Source organism: Lacerta agilis, chromosome 3, assembly GCF_009819535.1.
Source record: "Lacerta agilis isolate rLacAgi1 chromosome 3, rLacAgi1.pri, whole genome shotgun sequence".
Taxonomy (NCBI): domain Eukaryota; kingdom Metazoa; phylum Chordata; class Lepidosauria; order Squamata; family Lacertidae; genus Lacerta; species Lacerta agilis.
The window spans coordinates 87077729-87098654 of NC_046314.1; the positions used below are offsets into that span (position 1 = coordinate 87077729).

At 41.6% G+C, this 20926-nt stretch overlaps 1 protein-coding gene across 2 annotated transcripts in view; it reads left to right on the plus strand.

The window, feature by feature from the left end:
- The window catches only part of LCLAT1 (lysocardiolipin acyltransferase 1), an 85867-nt gene that overhangs the window by 47346 nt on the left and 17595 nt on the right, over positions 1-20926 (plus strand). The gene's annotated exons all lie outside the window — the stretch shown is intronic.

Sequence of the window (20926 nt, forward strand, 5' to 3'; positions counted from 1 at the left end):
ATAATCATAATAATCATAGCTACTACTACTGCTGCTGCTGCTGCTACAATTAAGGTGTTTTGTTGCACTGAGCATTGCAAGTTTCAGTTAGTGATAGGTGCCCGCTCTTGTGGTTTTTCAGAAAAAGTAAAAGAAGAAAAATTTCGACAGTCAGGCACTGAAAAGCTGATCTTTGAATGATCTCTGATGCAAAGGGAGGAGCGTGTCTGTGTTGTTGTGTCCCCTGTCTTACTCTTTCATTATATCTTGTGTGAAATGCAGTCCTAGCATCTTCATGATGAAATGACACATTTGTCATTCATGGCACTACTTTTTTTGAAGTGATTCCAGCCTACATAACACATGGAAAGGTTAATTTTTCTGGCAATAAATCTGTGAGCAAAACCCGATGGGGATAATAATGCTGGAGGGAGCAAGTGAGCACCAAATAGGATTTGATCTAAAATGCAGACACGGCCTGAGAATGGGGCCTAGTCAGACAACTACTTGGCAGACCATATATTCAGGTCATTTTGTTCAGCCAGTTGGTCTTTTTGCTCTCTTTTTTTTTTAAGTCCCGGAAGATTATTTTTGTTGAGAGCTTAAATGTATGCATAATAAAGGAATCTTCTGACTGCTTGGCAGCTTTTGTAGTGTTGTTGTCAAAAGACATCTGTGCTTATGGTGGACCTCTTGAATTGCCTTTTCACTAGAGGTACTAATTGCGTACAGAAGACAACAGCAAAAACTAGTGCCTTTTGAAATTAAAACCCATTAGCAGCTTTGTTATTTGCAACAAAAATGAAAAAAGAACATTGATGCTACAATAACAAATTCCTCAACTTCCTTGTGTGTGGTTTTTTGTTTTTGTTTTCGCTTTGTTTTTTGCAGCAAATTCATTTGCTGCCCTTGGAAGTATCTGCTATCACTCACACATGTCTGAAAGCTGACAGGATTAAGAACATGGGGAAAGTTAATTTCCAGGTTGTTATGGTGAAGTCTTCAATATCATGCCTACATCTTCGCAGACTGTTTTTCCCTTGTGCATGGATGACAACCTTAAATGCCTCATACTTTTCTGTGAATAAATTTTTGGCTCATGGCAGTTTTCCATTCCTCAGGCTGAAATGCATTCCCTTCAGGCATAAGTACATTATTTAGCTCCAAAAATAGGTCAGTGGCGAAGGGGGAAAATGTCATGAGAAGTTTAATTGCTTTTTTAACTTTGCAAAAATTAATTTCATTTGTCAAGAACCTTGATTAATCTGTATTGCAGGCTGTCGTATGAATGAATTACCTGTTATATTATAAATGCCACTGTTACATGAACCGTAAAAATACTAAGGAAGAATTTGAAGTAATAACCTTCAGAAGAGTGTTGCTCTCTCCTTTTTGTATTAAGCATTGGCAATGGTAAAATGACTGAACCGTACTAGGTCTTTTTTGCTGTGGTTTATATCAGTCTCAAAACCACACTAATACATATTTTCCCTCAGCATAGCTGTCTCTATTTATAAACACATGACCTCTATAATCAATCACAGCTAAACTTTTGCTGCTGAAGTTTTGATTTCTTGCAGGTATTAGTGGAATTCACAACAAGTACATTCTCGAGGGGGACTGTTCTTGAAGCCACAGCTGCTCCTCCACGTCTGCTTCCAGACATCTTACCTGTTTGGGTTCCAACACTTTTCTTTTCTTTTTACTAGCAATCTCATAGTTCAGAGCTTGTGGACCCTTTACAGTTCTGCAGCTTTTGTCCTGGGTTAAATTAGTTTTCACCTGAGGCAGTTGCCATCTGTGTACAGAATGCTAGAGCTACATCTTGTAGATTCTCCATTGCCCCATGTGAATTGCTTTTATCCACTGCTTACAGCAAGAAGTAGAGGAATTGCTTTCCAGAACTTGTGTGTGTGTGTGTGTGTGCTCAACTCTTAGCCATTCTCGAAAGACTTGGATCGCTAGGATGATATGAGAGAAATGGCACCTTTCCATCAATTGGTGATACAACATCTCCTGTGATGGTCTGGGCAACTACAGTGGTTTATTTAGGTGACAGAATTACCTAAGAATGCCGAAGCACACCTGAGATGGTTGTTTGTTCTCAAAGAGCAAACTTTTGTAATTCTGTATGTAAACTGAGCCTGTTTTCCTATCATGAATGGTAAACTTAAATATCTTATTAATAGAACTCTAGAAGTGGCTACTGGATCAGACCATAAGGATTCTGTTTTCACAGTGGCCAAGCAGATGCCTAAAACAAGAGCACAATGGTGCTTTCCCACCTCTGATCTCCAGCAGCCACTATTCAGAGGCAATATCTATTTATAGATAATAACATTTCTATTGGTTTCCTGCTTCTTAATCTAATAACAGTTTTCTCAAAGCAGCTAACAGAACCAGTTAAGCACATCAAACTCTTTTTTAAAAAGCATCTGAAATAACAAAAAACCCTAAGTACAATAGGCCTCTTAAAGGTAAAGGTAAAGGTACCCCTGACCGTTAGATCCAGTCACGGACGACTCTGGAGTTGCGGTGCTCATCTCGCTTTATAGGCCGAGGGAGCCAGCGTTTGTCTGCAGGCAGCTTCCGGGTCATGTGGCCAGCATGACTAAGCCGCTTCTGGCAAACCAGAGCATCGCACGGAAACGCCGTTTACCTTCTCGCCGGAGTGGTACCTGTTTATCTACTTGCACTTTGATGTGCTTTTGAACTGCTAGGTTGGCAGGAGCTGGGACCAAACAACGGGAGCTCACCCCGTCATGGGGATTCAAACCGCAGGCCTTCCGATCGGCAAGCCCTAGGCTCTGTGGTCTAGACCACAGTGGAACTGGCTATGTACATCTCCTTGAGCAGGGAGTTTGAGATGCAGATCTTTACTAAAGAAGAGGCCTAGGATTTACTTAGCTGCAACCATGACTCTTGAAAGGAGCGGATGATCATCCGGGCCTCCTCTTGACGATCTCAACACACACTAGAGAGCATATAGTACCCAAGCCTTAGAGCTTTAAAAGTTTAGCAGCGTCACTTTCAACCAAGCACAGAAACAATTCAGTCTGTAACACAACTACCCAAGAATAGTTTCTTTGCAATTCCTTTGGCTTCCCTGCTTCGAAAATCGATGTGCAGCCTCGCTCAGTTAGCATTCCAAGTGTAGAAGGGGGAAAGATGTTCCCTGGCCAGTAGGCACTGTCTGAAAATGAAAGTGCAGCATTGGGTCCAGTTAGCACCTCTGAATTGCAAACCTGTTCCTTTAAAATGAGTGTATACCCACCAGTCTTTTGTCACCTGGCCTACTCTACAACTCTGTTATCTCAGGGTTGAGTTTGTTCATTAGTCCAGTCATCACTTGTTATGGGGTTCCACCGCTTCACTCTAGTTTGGGGATAGTTAAATGACAGAACCAGGCAGAGGGCCTTCTCGGTAGTGGTGCCTGCCCTATGGAACACCCTCCCAACAGATGTCAAAGCAATAAGCAACTATCTTACTTTTAAAAGACATCTGAAGGCAGCCCTGTTTAGGGAAGTTTTTTTTTTAATGTTTAATGCTGTATTTGTGTTTTTAATATTCGGTTGGAAGCCGCCCAGAGTGGCTGGGGAAACTCAGCCAGATGGGTGAGGTATATTTATTTATTTATTTATTTATTTATTTAGAATGTTGTTGATGAAAGTAGTTAAAAACAGGCTAAATTTAACTTTTGATTCCTCTGTAATGGCCCAAGACTTCTTTTTTTTGGAAAAATTTATTCTAAAGTTTTTTTGGTGGTTCTTTAGTAAAACTGTTGGGGTGTCATATTAACAAAGTGGAAGATAAATCCAAAATTATGCATGGGCTGCAACAGCTAACTGAAGAGCTTATAGCTAAGGAGACATTGGCAGAGATCTGAAGTAACTTAGCCAGTACACCTTGTGTGGTACTGCTTTGCCTCATATGAACGACTGGACCTGCCTTATTGCAGGGAGAAAAAGGGACATGAAGTACGCTTTGTGACATGGCTAGAAGCCCTTTTATCCTGCCCTGTTCTCTTCTACTGTTCCACAGCACAAGGAACAGATTTGTGTAAAGAGGAACCATAAAGCAATGAAGGTAACAGTCCTATATTTGGATTTGTTTAGTGGTGGGTTGTTGAAATACTGTTACTTTTACAGCTGATCCAAATAGGCTCAGTGTATGCCGAACCAGAGCTCTTAATAACATTCTACTTTCCATATAATCATGGAACGAATTGGCTCTGCAGACTGTGCTATTACCAATGCGCTGGAATTGGTGGTTTGGCACACCATTGCAGTGAAGTAATGCCTTATATTCCATTATGTTATTTAAAGAAACTGAATTACTTGGTATTTACTTGGTATTATGTGCCCTGATAAAGGCATTTTACCCATCACAGGTCAATCTGAATGTGACATATGTAGTATGTGACAGTAAAACAAACCAGCCCCACTTAGTGCTTTCTATAGAATGAATGCAATTTAAAGAATTTTGCCCAGGTACTCAGAAATGAGTACAGACTTGTTCTCATAACTCAGTGGTCCTAGTAACTTGCAGAAGAATTTTATTTTCTGTAGTTGCAGGACAGGGTTTATATATAGCAGGAAAGAATGTACTTGTTTTGCCAACGGTTTGAAAACATCTGTTAAAAACTTCCATATGAAACCAGAAAAAAGGGGTTGCATTTTTGTGTGTGTATGTGCTTTGCTACAGTATGGAATTTTTGCCCTATTCAGAAAATTGGAGCAATGGGGAAAAGAGGATGCAGCTACAGATAAAGTTAATGCAGCATTCATAGTTACACATACAAACATATGACGTGGCTTTTTACAGTGCTGTCAACACAGACTCACAGCAGCTTCCAGGGTTTTCGACAAGGCTCTCTGCCAGCCCTACCTAGAGATGCCTGTAGTTTGATGTGAAGCCTTCTGCATGCGAAGCAGATGCTCTGCCACAGAGGAGCCCTCCCCTTAAACCAGGCTTCCTCAAACTCTGCCCTCTTGTCTCCCTTGTCATTAGTGGCAGGATAAAAAGGGTTTTTTTTGGGGGGGGGGTAATGTATGGGGGGGAAGTTTTATACAACTTTCTGTCTGGGTGCAACAGGCTTTGCAATCTTCTCTTAAGATAGTAGTGAGATAACGGAAAGACGGTTATTTGATGTGTTACATTCTCTTGGAGCTGGCTGCAGCTGTAAAAGTTCACTATGCCCAGATTAGTGTGGAAATTCAGTGTGTGAAATTTTGAATTTCTTCCCTGCCTGCCTGTGAGCTCTGTAGTCAGTCTTGAAAGATTTCCTTGCATGGGTTGTTAGCAGATTGATTTACACATACTGCAGATCCAAAGGAACTATTCACAGATGATACCTTGTGCCTGCAATCTGAACCTGTGAATTAGGAGCTGTGAACTCTGCTTTCTGAAGACGACTAAAGTTGAATTGTCTCTTCTTAAGTGTAGAGTAGCTAGATGAAAAATGGTACATGTCCCAGATTTAAGGCCATTGTTGTTTTATTCGGAGGAATAGCAGTGTGGCCTTTCCTTCAATAAAACAACACTGGCCCCTAGAGGACAATCATGTTAATTTGATATGGTTTTGCTGATATAGATGCTCAGTATGTGGTCCTCTATAGAGAATTTGCTCTCGTTAATTGGCATAATTCAGAAATGTCATATTTAAATATTTTCTTCCCTACATGAGCATTCTCTATATTTTCTGCACATATCCTGAATCTCTAGGTTTTTTTTGTTATTTCTACTGAAACTGATTATAATTAATTGATTATCTCAGCTTTCAGTAGTTGCCTTGTGTCTACTCCGTATGAGAACTCATTTTCTTCAGCTCTGTTTTTTATTCCCAGAGTGTACATATTTTGGCCTGTTGTTTTGAGGTGACTCACATTTTTTGGTCTTGATAGTCAATTGCTGGTTTTTACTGAAAAGCTCTTGAAAGCATGGGCATATTTATTTTGGCTGTTGGATGTTGCCATGGGTACTGAAGTTGAAATGTCAAAACACACAGGGCAGAGATGCTTGGGAAAAAGTTATAGTGGAATCAGGACTCCTTTTTAAACAATATATTTACTGAAAAACACAAACAGAAATTCATTACTGTCCCTTACAAAACTGTCATATTATTAGAAGCATCATTCTTTTTCCAGACTTATTTTTACCACTCTTGCTAAGATACGTGCAGGCAGGCACATTGGCCCAGACCTAGCCAGTTGCCTTGCTGAATGAACTGAGCTAGTGCAGGAGAGTGCTGTGTACATTGGGGTCCTTGCAGGATAGGTGCTGTGTGTGGTCATTTCCTCAGACAGAATCAGTATTATTGATTTGGGCATTGACAATCATTTTTTCCTACTAGCATGAAAAGCTGATGAAACGTTAGAGCCCCTAGACCAGGGGTCAGCAACCTTTTTCAGCCATGGGCTGGTCCACCGTCCCTCAGACCATGTGGTGGGCCGGACTATATTTTAAAGAAAAAAATGAACAAATTCCTATGCCCCACAAATAACCCAGAGATGCATTTTAAATAAAAGCACACATTCTATTCATGTAAAAACACACTGATTCCCAGACCATCCGTGGGCCGGATTGAGAAGGCAATTGGGCCGCATCCGGCCCACGGGCCTTAGGTTGCCTACCCCTGCCCTAGACCTTGACACTGCAGGCAGGACCACCATATACTGTATTGTGTGCCTTCCCTATAGAAAAGCTTGCAGTACTGTACTTAGTTTGCCAGTGTAATAGGCTAAGGTGATGGTCAAGTTGATGGTACCATCTCCCAGTTGAACAGGTAAGCATAGAATAACAGCCCTGCTGGATCAGGCCTATGGCCCATCTAGTCCAGCATCCTGTTCTCACAATGGCCAACCAGATGCCCGTGGGAGGCCAGCAAACAGGATTTGAACACAAGTGCACATGGAGAATCTTGCTCCATCTGTGAGCATCAAGCATGTTGTGTGCAAGTACTCTGACAAGCAGACTGGCGGTGTCCAGCTCTGAAGCTTTACCATCCCATTTCTCCCTATCTTTCAGAAAAGGGGAGGTCCGTATCTGACTAGGAAAGCACTTTTTTTTTTTGCAGGCATAAGGTCCCAGGTTCAATCATGTGTACCTTTAGTTAAAGAATCTCAAGCAGCAGGGCTGCCAAAAACCTCAGCCTGAGGCCTTGGAAGGCCATTACCGTTCAGTTTATCCAGCTAGATGGACCCAAGTCTCACTTGGTGTAAGGCAGTTTTATATGCTTAGCAGCGTATTTAAAACGAAGCTGTGTAGCACAGAATGCTCTACACCAGGGGTTGTCAACCTGGTCCCTACCGCCCACTAGTGGCCGTTTCAGGATTCTAGGTGGGCGGTAGAGGATTCTATGGCACAAGCTGAATCCTCCTTCCATTGAGCACTGGTGGGCGGTAAGGGAATTTTACCATCAAGAAAGATGCATTAGTGGGCGGGAGGTATAAAAAGGTTGACTACCCCTGCTCTACACCATCAGCACCACAGAAAGCCAACTTTAAGTGGTTAAATTGAATGGATTAAAGATAACACACTGTATTAAAATGGTAGCAGAATGCTTTCCCATAATTAATGCCATGATGTCTCCTTCCTAGAATTAGTAAAAATGTGAAAGTGATCCTCAGGGCAATTGGAGTTGTGCATTCCAGCTTTAGATTGTCACAATACAGTGGTACCTCAATTTACGAACTTAATTCTTTCCGGAGGTCCGTTCTTAACCCAAAACCGTTCTTAACCTGAGGCGCGGTTTTGCTAATGGGGCCTCCTGCCGCTGCCATGCCACTGGCCCGCGACTTCCCTTTGCATCCCTACTTCTGGGTTAGCGGAGCTCGTTACCCGAAGCGTTCCTAAGGAGGATGGTACATAACCCGACAAAATAGGCATGGATCAGAAACATTTCAGCTCAGTAAAGGTAAAGAGACCCCTGACCATTAGGTCCAGTTGCGGACGACTCTGGGGTTGCGGCCCTCATCTCACTTTATTGGCCAAGGGAGCCAGCGTACAGCTTCCGGGTCATGTGGCCAGCATGACTAAGCCGCTTCTGGCGAACCAGAGCAGTGCACGGACACGCCGTTTACCTTCCCGCCGGAGCGGTACCAATTTATCTACTTGCACTTTGGTGTGCTTTCGAACTGCTAGGTCGGGGGTCAGCAACCTGTGGCTCCGGAGCCGCATGCGGCTCTCTGACAGGTCTCCCGCGGCTCCGGCATGCCCCCTTTCAATGCCCTTTCAATAATAATTAAATGGTTATCGGCAAAAAAAAGGGCCAAAAAACCATGAATAATCCGCATCAACGTTGAAGAACTGGGCGGTCTTTCTCAGCCCTCTCGGGGTTCCCGAGGACAGACCCAAGATTGATGTCCACCTTGACCACTCCCAGAGAGAGGAAGCGACTTCTTCACACCAATAAGCGTGTGGGGAGGGCTGAGCTTTTACCACCTCGGTGTGCCGATTGGCAGGACAGATCGCCCGCCTTGGTGCATAGGCTCGGAGCCGGGGCCTTACCGCCGAGGTAGCCACTGAGGATGAAGGCGGGATGCGGGCACGGGAGAGCGACGCTTCGTCCGGCCAATGAGCCGCCGGGATGCCTGTTCCTGTTTGAGGGGAACGTGCCAATGAGGGTGGCGTTAGGGCGGTGAGAAGAAGGAGCTGGGCTTTGCGAGTTATCAAGAGAGAGAGAGAGAGAAAAGAGTCGGGATAATAAAGGCGGCGGGAGGTGGTGGCGGCGATTGGAGCGGCCCCTGTTCTGAGCGGCCCCTGTTGGGCGGAATCCTTTTCAAAGCGGCTGCGCAGAGGGCGGAGCAGGCGGGCCAGGCGTCACCGTGACGGGAGGGCGGTGATGGTCGCCGACAGGATGAAGTAGAGCTGCTTTGGGGCGGGGGCGGCGAAAACGTCCGGGCTGCTTCTGAAACCTCCGCCAACCGGTGCTTCGCCAGCGCTTGCTGCGGGCGGTGTACATGCTCAACGACGGCCCCAAGGGCAGCTCGGGGGCCCGGAGCCCCGAGGCCGGCGCGCTGCAGTGCCTGGCGCGATTCCCCCCCCCAAACCTGTTTTTTGCTTTTTGGCTTTTTGCCTTGCTCTCCCACCCCCCCTCTCTTTTTCTTCCTCCCCTCCTTTTTTAATCCAAGGGGAGAAATCCCATTTTTAAAACAAACAAACAAACGAAAAACAAACAAACACCCCCACAGCTGCTGCAGCCACTCTATTTGAATTTTTATTATTACCCTTTTCTCCCTCTATCCCCCCTTTTTTCTTTTCTCTTCCCCTTTTGTTTTTGTTTTCAAAAAAAGGAAAAAGAAGAAAAAGATTTCCCCCCTTTATTTTTATTTTTTAAACTACTACATATTTTTAATAGATATCCTCCCCACCCCACCCCACCCCCAATTTATATTTTTCCACCCCACGTTTCCATTTCCACCCCCTTTTTCTTTCTTTATTAGTTCGCTTGCCAACCTATCTTAGAGGGGGAAGCCCTCTCTCCCACCCACCACACCCCCCCAAACAACTTTGAGCTGAACCCAAAAAAACGGGGGTAGATCACTGCTGAAAGTACCGGTAGATCACAGTTTCTTGGGAGTTGGCCACCCCTGGTATAAGACATGTAACTAGAATAAAAATTTAAAAAAACCAAGCAAATAATTGTAATAACTACTGTAATAAAGCACTGCTATAATTATATATAATTTCCCTAAAATTTTGGTTTCATTCGCCTTTCCATGCTGAAATGTCACAACCTGAACGACCATGGCTTGCCCCCCCCCCAGTTTTGATCCTGGGTACGCCCCTGAGTCAATGCAAAAAAGTAAGAACTTATTCTTGTTGTTTTTACTAATTATACTTTGCATTGGCTCCTATACGTTATTTATTATTATTGCATTAAGGTAAGAAACAATATATGCAGCGTTATATTTGTTTTAAATGTCGCAATGGTTTTGCGGCTCCCAGTTGTTGTTTTTTCCTTTGGAAATGGGTCCAAGTGGCTCTTTGTGTCTTAAAGGTTGCAGACCCCTGTGCTAGGTGGTCAGGAGCTGGGACCGAGCAACGGGAGCTCACCCTGTTGCGGCGATTTGAACCGCCGACCTTCTTATCAGCAAGCCCAAGAGGCTCAGTGGTTTAGACCACAGCACCACCTGCGTCCTCTGTACAACCATATAAACGATTACCACAGCTTTGTGGTATTCCCCACTGACATTGCATTTAGCAATCCCATCTTTTAGTTATTTTTAAGTTTCAGTAGCATAATCGAGAAGCCTATAAAGACCCTCTTAAAGTAATTTTAATTTTGTCATGGTATATGCATTCTGCTGGCCCCATGTAAAAAATCCAGTCCACTGTGAAATTGAATAATAATGTCATAGCAATATTTTTAAATAAGCCATGAATAGTAGGCCCAGTTGGTTGGAAGACACTAGAGACAATAACACAGTGAGCTAAGTCTTCAACTGAGCTTTAAGAAGACTTAATAGTGTAGTGATCACCATGGGAGGCAGAGAATGCCAGTCCCGCCGCAAGTGGGAATGTCATCTTACAGAATATATCATATTAAAAGAAGTTTGGTGAGTTGGCTCCCTTCTAATCAATAAACAAAGGGCCCTGCCCCAAAGAGCTTGGCTGCCAGAGACAATAATTCCATCCTCTCCATCTTAGTGTCTAATTCTGTCCGTTAATTATCATGGGTATACTGCATTCAGAGAGTCAAGTTCTGTAGCTCATTAGCCTGCCAAGAACCACCAGCTTCTGCAAAACCACATTGCTTTCGTCTGCTTTCAGCATAGCTGACAAAGCAGAATGTATTTGCTGGAACCAACCAAGTTTATCCACATAATTGTGAGAAGCCGAGCTGGTGTTAACAGGCCCACCTCATTTGTTCAAACTTTCCAAGAAAGCAGATCATTATGGAAAATTAGAGGAGCCAAATCATCTCGGATCTTTGTCAGTATTTTAAGTCTCCTGAAATTTTATAATCCTTCTAGCTAATGCTTAAAAAAAAAACCCAGCCCCCAAAGAAGCAGCTTACATTTAGCTGAAACCAACTAGTTGAGTATATCTTTCTGGTTCAGAACATATTTTTGAATAAGAGTGCTAAAAATAATCCATTGTAAACTGCAACCACTTGAGAGGGCTCGTTTATCCTTACAGCACAGAATAAAAAAGTGGGGCATTAACAGCCATAGACTTCTTAGCCTGTAAATATGATGAAATTCTAAAAGCAACCAATTATTTTCTAACCACCATGTATATTCTTAGTTGTGAGCAACATTCATTGTAATGCTAATGAAAACCTTTTTTCTTTAACTAAAGTAATTGGAGGATATCCTGCCTCTGTTGCATTATTAATACTGCCAAACCACTGGAAAACTAAGTGCAAATGCCAATCCACTTAGTGCTATCATTCGGCTCAACAAAACTTTCCATTTTAAACTATATAGCATGTGTAGAAAAGCAAAAGCAGAGTGAAATATACATGTGCTTTTTCAGTAGCTCATTGTCAGTCTTGGAGGAAAAGAGTGCAGTCAACATGCTCACACTTAACATTGTTTCCTCTTAATATAGTTTTTTAATAAGACAGTACTGGCAAAATAGTCTTTTAAAAAATGATAGCAGTTGTATATTCTACCGGCTTTACACATGATTTTCAACACAAACAAATCATAATCCCTCTAATACCAAATTTAGGTAATCTGATACCACTCACTTTAAATATAAGATAGTGGTTGCATATTTAAGAGATTCCAAATTGAACAGAAGTATATTTGTTTGTTTTCATTTTGTTTCGTTCTACAAACAAAAATAGCTATACAGTGACTTACACTGGCTTCCCAGGACATTGGGGATTTTCTACTGTGAAATATTAAGGGTGTCAGTTTTGGGAGGGGGAATTGAGAGAAGATGGAATTGACCTATTTGAGTCACTCACAGCTTATTGTTAGGGGTCTGGGTGTGTACCATGATGTTAAAAACAAAACAAACCCCTCTTCTCCCTGCATTATGCAGGGATGTTTCTGGAGGAAGAAAGGGAAAAGAAAGGGACTGCTCTTCCCGAGTCTTTATAGAACTAAAATGCTCGGGAACAGGATCTATGCCTGTAGGCAACCACAGACTTGATTCATTTCCTGTTGGGGTTGTAGGGGCACCATGGGGTCTGCCAAGGTACCTCGCCCTTCCCAATTTTTATTTTATTTATTTTTAAATAATAATTTTGAAGGGTTGCTTGTGCTTTCTTTGTTTAGTCAGGGTGCTTTATCAGACTGGGGTCTGACCATTCATTACCAGTCCTCCTGTGAATTTGGGGTTTTGTGGTGCCCACAACAGTTTCTTACATTTTCATAAAGGATGAGAGTCTTGTAGCGTCACTCACTGGAAAAAATTACACGAAAGGCATAAGACTTAGCTGTTTGTGCATTGATGTCCTTCGCAGCCCTTGATGGCAGGGACATTGTGTAACTGTTTCTGTAACAATGAAATGTACCTTTCTATTTACTCCTTTAAGTGTGTTGCTTAGGAAAAGTATATCAAAACAGGAGAAGGCAGAAGAAGAATTGCATCTCGCCTATTAAATGGAAACTTGCTGTTATATACGATCATCTTCAGTTTCACTGCTTGAGCTCAGTAAGAGTTCCAGGAACTAATTATTCAGCAATGGCTGGTGACATGGAAATATATTAAATATACATAGATGGTTACCCATGAATACTTTATTTATACTAAAGGGGCATCATAGTTTATTTTTATGAGCACTGTACAGGGTTTATGTTGGAAAAATAATACACAAAAGTGAATTGCAAAGGTTTCCACTATTTTTACGTGATTCAAAGCAGCCAGTGTGTCCAAATATGAGGCTTAGGATACTTTACTTTTGCTTTATACATTTTATTTCAGACTTGGTTTTTGTTATATTATGCATATGTATTAAGGTAAGACACAAGTGAATTGTAATTTGCTTAGATCCAAATTCAGCCTACATAGTGGGTTTCAGGGCAGAAGGAGTAATTGGTGAAAAGTGCCTCCCTGCCCCCTTCTAGGATCCCAACTAGATCAGCCCTTTTTAATCTGATTTTTAGAAGACATCTGAAGGCAGCCCTGTTTAGGGAAGTTTTTAATGTTTGATGTTTTATTGTGTTTTTAATACTTTGTTGGAAGCCGTCCATTGTGCTGGAGCTGAGCATATCTAAATCTGGTCAGTGCCAGAATGGGAGAGCACCTTTGTATGCCATCATGAGCTCTGGGATGTAATAAGGTGGGGTGTAAATGTACTAAATATATTTTAAACATAAATTTTGATTACAGGGTCAAGGAGCTAGTGCATTCAAATGAATTCAGTGTGTCCCCCTTTTGAGTCTGTCTTCTGCATTCTGAGAATGAGAAGTATATGGCCCTGAGACCTGTTCCTGATCTCACAGTACTTAAAGATTATAGGTGTGAAGTTTGGCTGTATGGGCCTTGGGGAAAACCCCTGATTGGGGGGGGGGGAACTGGAGAGCTTTGTTGCAGGAACCAAATTTCTCTCTGAAGCTCCTTTTATCTGGTTTAAACTGCAGCTACCCACATTGTTGGCATTCAGCAACTGCTCTGGCATGCTGAGTGAGCTTGCCAGGAATCCAAACATTTATAGTGTGGTAGGAGAAAATAATACTTTTTTACACTGGAATTAAATAATAGGCTTCAAACTTTGCTATTTCTAAATTGCTAGTACCATGTCAGTATAATTTATTATAAATATACAACACGAGGTTGTTGAATATAGCTTTCTTTCCTTCCCTTTATCAAATCAGCTTCTTTTATAGCCTCCCACTTAAGAAAAACATCATGCTGACCTTAGCCTTACGGTGATGTAAATGTTATGATTCTTAAAATTCTTTAGGTTCAGACTGTTCAGACTTATTCCTTAATCTCCGCTTGAGGTTGCTTTCAGGAATAGCATACATTGCGCAAGCTACCATATATACTTGAGTATAAGCCTAGTTTTTCGGCACACTTTTTGTGCTTTAAAAGCTTCCCTCGGCTTATACTCAAGTCAACCATTCCTTAAGAAGTGTACAAGAACGGTGGTTCTTTACTCTCCCCAGGCAGCTTGTTCCATTCCTGAACTGCTCACATAAATGCAAACTTTAGACCCCAGAAGGCAGAAAGCCTATAAGTTAAGGAAGTATTAAAACCCCACAGGTGCTCACTTTCCCTGGCTCCTGCTTAAACAGGACAGGATCCCAGCCTTCTCTGTATAACACAAGGGAACATTGCGCTGTGAGTTAAACCACAGAGCCCTAGGGCTTGCTGATCAGAAGAATGGCGGTTCGAAACCCTGCGACGGGGTGAGCTCCACAGCAGCAAAGGAGGAAGAGGAAGGAGCAGCCCAAAGGGCTGCTTTGGGCTGCTCGTTCCTCCTCTACCACAGTGGCAAAGGTGAACCGGCTTATACTTGAGTCAATAAGCTTTCCCACATTTTTGTAGGGAAATTAGGTGCCTCGGCTTATATTTGGGTCGACTTATACTTGAGTATATAATGTCTGCATTTGTTCTATTAAAACCTGTGGCCTTTAGGTCACCTGTGTTTTTCATTCATGGTGTGTTATATCATATAGTAATGTTAAGTGTGCCCTAAGAAATATGTGCTATGGAAATGAGAAAATAGCAGCTAGCAGTAATGCCTGGGGAGAAGGGTGCTGCTGAGAATGAAGGCAACGTGTCCTGCCTTTGGGCAGGACGAGAAAAGAACCATTCAAAGGAGCTGTCGGTGGAACTGTAAGGTAAGTTGATGTTACGGATATAACCTTCAGCTGCGTGACAGATTTTCAGTCTCAATAAATGTTCAGCTGTTTATTTAGCAAGCAGTGTTGTAGCCACTCATGCTCTTAAGAACCATTAAAATGTCTTGAAGTAATTGCCATAGCTCTTAGGAGAATTACATCCCCCATGGCAGTACAAATGTGGGAGGGAACTTCTAGCCCAGAGTTACTGAGCCAGAAGTGGCCTGTGGAATCTTCCAAAGCCCCAACCCAACAAGAGCCCCTTGTTTCATTTCTCATCAGTTTCTTACCAATCAGCTGTGTTTCATTGCAAACATGCCCTAGTTGATCAGAGAAAAACAGTAGAGACAAGGCGGGAACAGCTGCAGAGTCCCATTGGACAGCTGTCTCTGTCTTCTACATCTGCTGCAGCAGCTCTGCCCGCTTCCACCACCACATCCACACATCCTTTATGAACAGTTAGGAAGAGGAGACTCCAGCAAGTTGGCATCTCAAGATGAGAGACCAAAAGCTTTGGGAGTGGGAGGGCTGTAAATGTCACAGCACCTGCAAGCCCTGGAAATGCGGGGAGGGTAGATTCATAGAGGCTGAAGTGAGCGAGACTAAAGCTTTTAAACAATAGCATAATTTAAGGAACCTTTAACAATGCAGATTACCACCCCAATTAGCATGAGGATGTGCTGCGCACTTCTGTGGATGTTGGTTTTTAAACCATTTTTAATAATGTCATCTTTCCTGCTACTTTGCCATTGTTCAGAATTAATTCTGGCTTTTTGGAGTGTGTTTCCCTCTCTTTCTGTGTGGCTGAGAACAGTTGAAAGGAGCAGTATTTTTCATTCATAGTAACATTGTTAAGCAGAGATCTCAGGTGTGACCCTTTCTCCCTGCCACCTGTTCCCTTTGAATGCCTACAAAGCCTCCTTATAGCTTGGTATAATGGGCTTGTGCATGAGATGGACAGCAGCACTGGAGACAAAATGAGCTATTAACCAAGATTGCCTATTAAAGAGATATTTCCACAAGGGAATACTGATAGGCTAGGATCTGGACCAATGGAATCAAGAAAGGAGATTCTGATGAAACATCAAGAAGAACTTTCTGACTGCATGAGCTATTGGACAGTGGAACACACTCCCTTGGGAGGTGGTAGACTCTCCTTCCTTGGAGGTTTTTAAGCAGAGGTTGGATAGCCATCTATCATGGATGCTTTAGTTGAGATTCCTGCATTGCAGGGGATCACACTAGATGACACTCGGGGTTCCTTCCAGCTCTACAGGTCTATGATTCTCTCCCTCTCCCCTTTCAGAACCTTTCTCGAAGCAGCTGCCACTACATAGGCCTACCACATAATAACAGTACAAGGTTTCCAACAGTTAAGGTCTTTGACAGTTAATGTTCTGGCATCAACAGAGGTCACGGAAATGTTTGGCAAAGCACAAAAGTTAGACAGACATAGAGCTTTTCTCCACAGGTTGTTTCAGCAAAAATTGAAGCAGGGTAGTTTTTATTCTGAATCACTTAACCCAGAATATTTTTGGCTCTGGCCCCTTTTGGTTCCAGTGCTACCAACCACTGGCATGCAGGCTCAGAAAGGTTACTCTCAGAGGTAACTCTAAAGCTGTGGAAACGGTTCCCTGTCCCTGCTGCACAGTTTTTGAGCCCCAGTGAACTGCCCATCAGCACATCAGAAAAGGGAGGAAGGAACAGAGAATCTTCTATTCACACCACTTTTTACCAGAGATTAAAAAAAAATTGGAGAGCTGCAGAGACAGGGGGAGAAAAGCAATGAATTATTCTCCAGCTTGGTTTTTGATCCAAACCACAGAATAATTCAGGGTTTCTAAAAGCTCACTTTTCATTAAGTCCAAAGTTTGTCTGAGCCAGGTTTGGAAGAACTTTCCCGCTAACACTACTATACTTTTCATAGTGAGATTCATGCAGCCCCAAGCAGACTGATTACTTATTTAAACTAGTGTACACATCTAACAAACTCACCAGTGAAACATTGCCAGGGTTGAATAACTGGAGCTGAATAGGAAGCAAGATTGAAAGTTCAAGAAATGTTATTTCTTGTAGTTGAGGAAGTACTCTCAGGGTTGAGTCCCTACAGGGAAAGACTGCAGGTGTATATTACCTTTTCATTTCAATATAGAAAGCTGAAGGCAGTGATCAAACCTAAAACATTTGAAAGTTTTAATGAGAACGATTTCAAAACAAAGAGTAACAAATTTATGGGCAGGAAAGAATTTTTTGAATATAACAATGCTTATGTATTGTGGGAAGTATTATATAATGAAAGAAATGAACTATGGAAGTTGGAATTCCTGGTTAATGAAGCCTTTAGAAACAGTGTCACTAAATACTTATCAGGAATAGTTGTTTTAGTAACACTGCCCCGTATGGTTGGCAAGGGGTAATGATCTCTAAAGTGCTTTCCTACTGATTCACTTGTGTGCCAGCACAAAAGAGTAAAATAAATCAAATGTTCTGTTCTCTGGGACTATTATCCAGCCATTTAAAAACATTTAGACCAGAAGTAATAAGCAAACAACACATTTCAAAGGATACTTGTTAATTAAGTGCTGTGTGCCGGGTGTGAACATGAACACAGAGGCACTTCTGATAATATATTGATTTGTACTGCAAGGTACTTCACAAGCACCACACAGTCTTTTTCAAGAAAAAGGGAGATGTTTGATCTTCATGTTCTGTCTGAACCGAGTTTTTAGTATGTATGAATACTGAATACATACTGAGTTTTCAGTATGTACTGTATTAATTTATCACTTTTCATATACACAAGAGTGCTCCAAAGCAACTTAAAGCATGAAATACATTAAAGCTCAATATAAAGTAATAAAACACAATACATACCAGTAAATGTCCCTCCACCAGAATATTTATAAAAGGACATCCAACTAAAAGTCAAGTAGTATAAAGACCACAAATCCCCACTACCCTTCCAATTAATAGTCAAGGGTATTTTTTAGCCTGGTACCTAGATGCACAATCATGATAATAATTACTGGAAACTGTTTAAACTGAAGGATCAGACTGATTTTTAAAATGGCTTGGAACCAAGTGGCAGAACTGTGACCTGACCAATCAGCCACTTGTACTGAACGAAATAAAGGATAATGGAGAGAAATAAGGGATCATGGGTTAAAAGCAATAGTAGGACAAAAGTATTATGCCTCTCACAAATATGAAAGCCCGCAGGGAAGAGATGAAATTTAAGCTATTTTGTTTTCTCCACCTTGCTTTGCTTAGTTCTTATTTACATCCTTCTAAGAAAACTACAGAGCTTGTGCATTATGTACTACAGAGCTTGTGCATTATGTATGTCTTCTCTGATTTTTTTATACCTTAAAAGGCTTTTTTTTACCATTCAACCATTGCTTGCTTCATTTGGACTGATTCCTACAGGATTACACTTTGAGCCTTCTCACTGCATTGACAAATTGGAAAATACTGCCCTAGAACATAGGTTACCAAAAAAGGGTTTTGTTGACAGAGCCAAGGGGGTAAAATTAGCACATGTTCATTTTATTAAATTTATGGCTTCAAAATATTCAACTTAGTATTTTGCAGGAAAGCCAACTGACCCCCATCTTGCTCATGCTGATGGGTTTTAGAATGCATGCCAAATACTTTCAGAATTACATATTTCAGGAACTGCTATTGCCTCTTAGAAACTTGAAAATGGCTTTCCCATTTACTACTTTTTCTCCAGCATCTTGGTCTGTGATTCACTAAAAAAGTTTCCTTTAATCACTTCAGTCACTTTGAAAGTGGCATTTCTTATACATATGATTTAATTTCTTCAGTGTGGCCTTACATTCTTTATTACTAAAATACCTGGTTTTATTTTTAAACCAACCTTTATTTAATAAAACTGGATGGTCTTAGAACCATAGAAAATACTGATATTATTCCTTCTGTAATGGCAGAAATATCTTTAGGGGTAAAAGAATGTAAAGTGTTTGTTTTCAGAATATAATCCTGCTGATTTAGTAACAGTTTTTGTTCTTTATAGAGTGGGGAAAATAGCTTCCAAGAGAGAGGTGATGTCATTCTTCTCTGTAGGAATTTTAACCATATTAAATATTAAACTTAGCTTCAGTATTTCATCCTCTGAATATCAACAGTGTTTGTAATTTTGGTGAATCATTCTTAACACTGACATTCTGCAGGCTGATGTTATCATCCAAATTTGTTTACAAAGTCTAAATTTATGGTCCTGAGAGGTTTGCTTTCTGTATTCTAATTGATGGGTTTAAATCACTTTGTAGTTTAAAAATGCTGTGATTAAAAAAGCAGCCGTGTTTTCAGATGGGCTAACAATATTTTCCCACAGCTTACCGTATACTAATGTTGCTGAAAACTCATGCCTTATACTGTTAAGTGTATCTAGTCCAATGCTGTCTACCTATGGATGGCAGAAGTCTTTTTGTATTTCCTCTTTGAGATCCTTTTAAAGTGGAGGTGCAGGTAATTGGAGACACAGAAAAAAGGATATGACCCCAACTTCTGAAGATGAACTAAAATAGGGAGTTGGGTGAGAACAAAATAATAATAGTAAATACTCCCAAATAGCATGAGAAAATAAAATACAACTTTAAACCCACAAAAGCATGTTAAAATGTAAGAAGGGTATAAATAAAAATGCTGTCCAAGTCAAGGCCTGATCAATGTGAAAAACAATGAATAAATTAAGCCTATGTCTGAGGTCTCCCTCGGTGATCAAAAGATTTTTAACAATGCATTCCCTTCCCTCAGATAACCCCATTTCAAGTGATTCCCCAGCCCCATTGCCTTAAAAGCACAAACTTTTGAGTTGATGAAAAACGTTTGGGAAAAGCTGCCTTGTCTCCTACTGGCTCAGCCATAGAGCAGTGCACATTCTAAACTGTCGTTTTTTGTTCCCTAATGGCTTCTTTAATAACCAGTACAATCTAAGGAAGCTACCAACATGAGTCTGACCAAACTGCAGGAAGCAGTGGAAGACAGGAGTGCCTGGCATGCTCTGGTCCATGGGGTCACGGAGAGTCGGACACGACTAAACAACAACAACAACAACAACAACAGCCCTTGCCAACTTGTAGCTCCAAACATCTGGAGCGCACCAACACCCAGCATTTCTGACCACTGGCCCTGCTGGCTGGGTCTGATGGGAACTGTAGTCCAAAATGTCTAATTTGCTAGGGCACCAAGTTGGCAAAAGCTATTATAACACAATAACCACTTTCCAGACAGCTGCTGCCATTGAGTTTGCTGCCACTTTCCAGACAGCTGCTGCCAAATCAAATGTGTGAGTAAGAATGCAAAGACTTCCGGTATTTCACATTGCATACAATTCTCTCTTAACCTGGGTCTACTGCTTCATATGAATGTATGAAATTATCTCGAATACCACCAGGCCATCAGTCCATCTAGCCCAGCCTTCCCTAACTTTGTGGCCCAATATGCTACTAGATTGCAACCCCATCACTCCATCCAGCATGGCCAGTCATTGGGGTGGTTCTCAACATAAAAATACAAGATAAAAAGCACAAAATACATAATAACAAACAAACAAACAAACCAGTATCCCTCCCTCTTCCCACCCAACCTCCCTCAAACACATTAAAAACACATAATCTGAGAGGGCCAAGGTTGGGTAATGATAATCTAGCCTATCAGAGTCTACTTGGACTAGCAGTACTTCTCAAAAATCTCAGGAAGACGTCTGTCTCAGCCTTGTTGAGATCTTTTAGCCAGAGATCCTGGAGACTGAAACAACAGGGGGTAGTCACTGAGTTATACATACTGACCAAGGTATTCTTTCCTTTATAGGTAAGTAAGAAGTTGGCCACTATATATAAGAACAAATAGACTGAGATGAATTAGTGTTTAGGGATGCTGCGATAGTCTGGTACACATACTGCTGTATAACATTTCTGTGCATTTTTTAAAGTATAAAAATGTGGGGCTGGCGTGAGGGGAAGAAAGCCCCGTCGTTTCCTTGTTGCTTTCTGTGCACTGAAGTATTTTAAATCAAGCTTTTTATTGTGCTTACGTTTGAAATGGCTACTAACCAGCCTAGGCATGTTTGCACACATCAGTGTCTTCTCATTTAAATTCAATCACAGTCACAAAACAAGCCTGGCTTAGACTAGCTGAGGATATAAACTTAATTTTCATCTCATTAGGCCACCTGG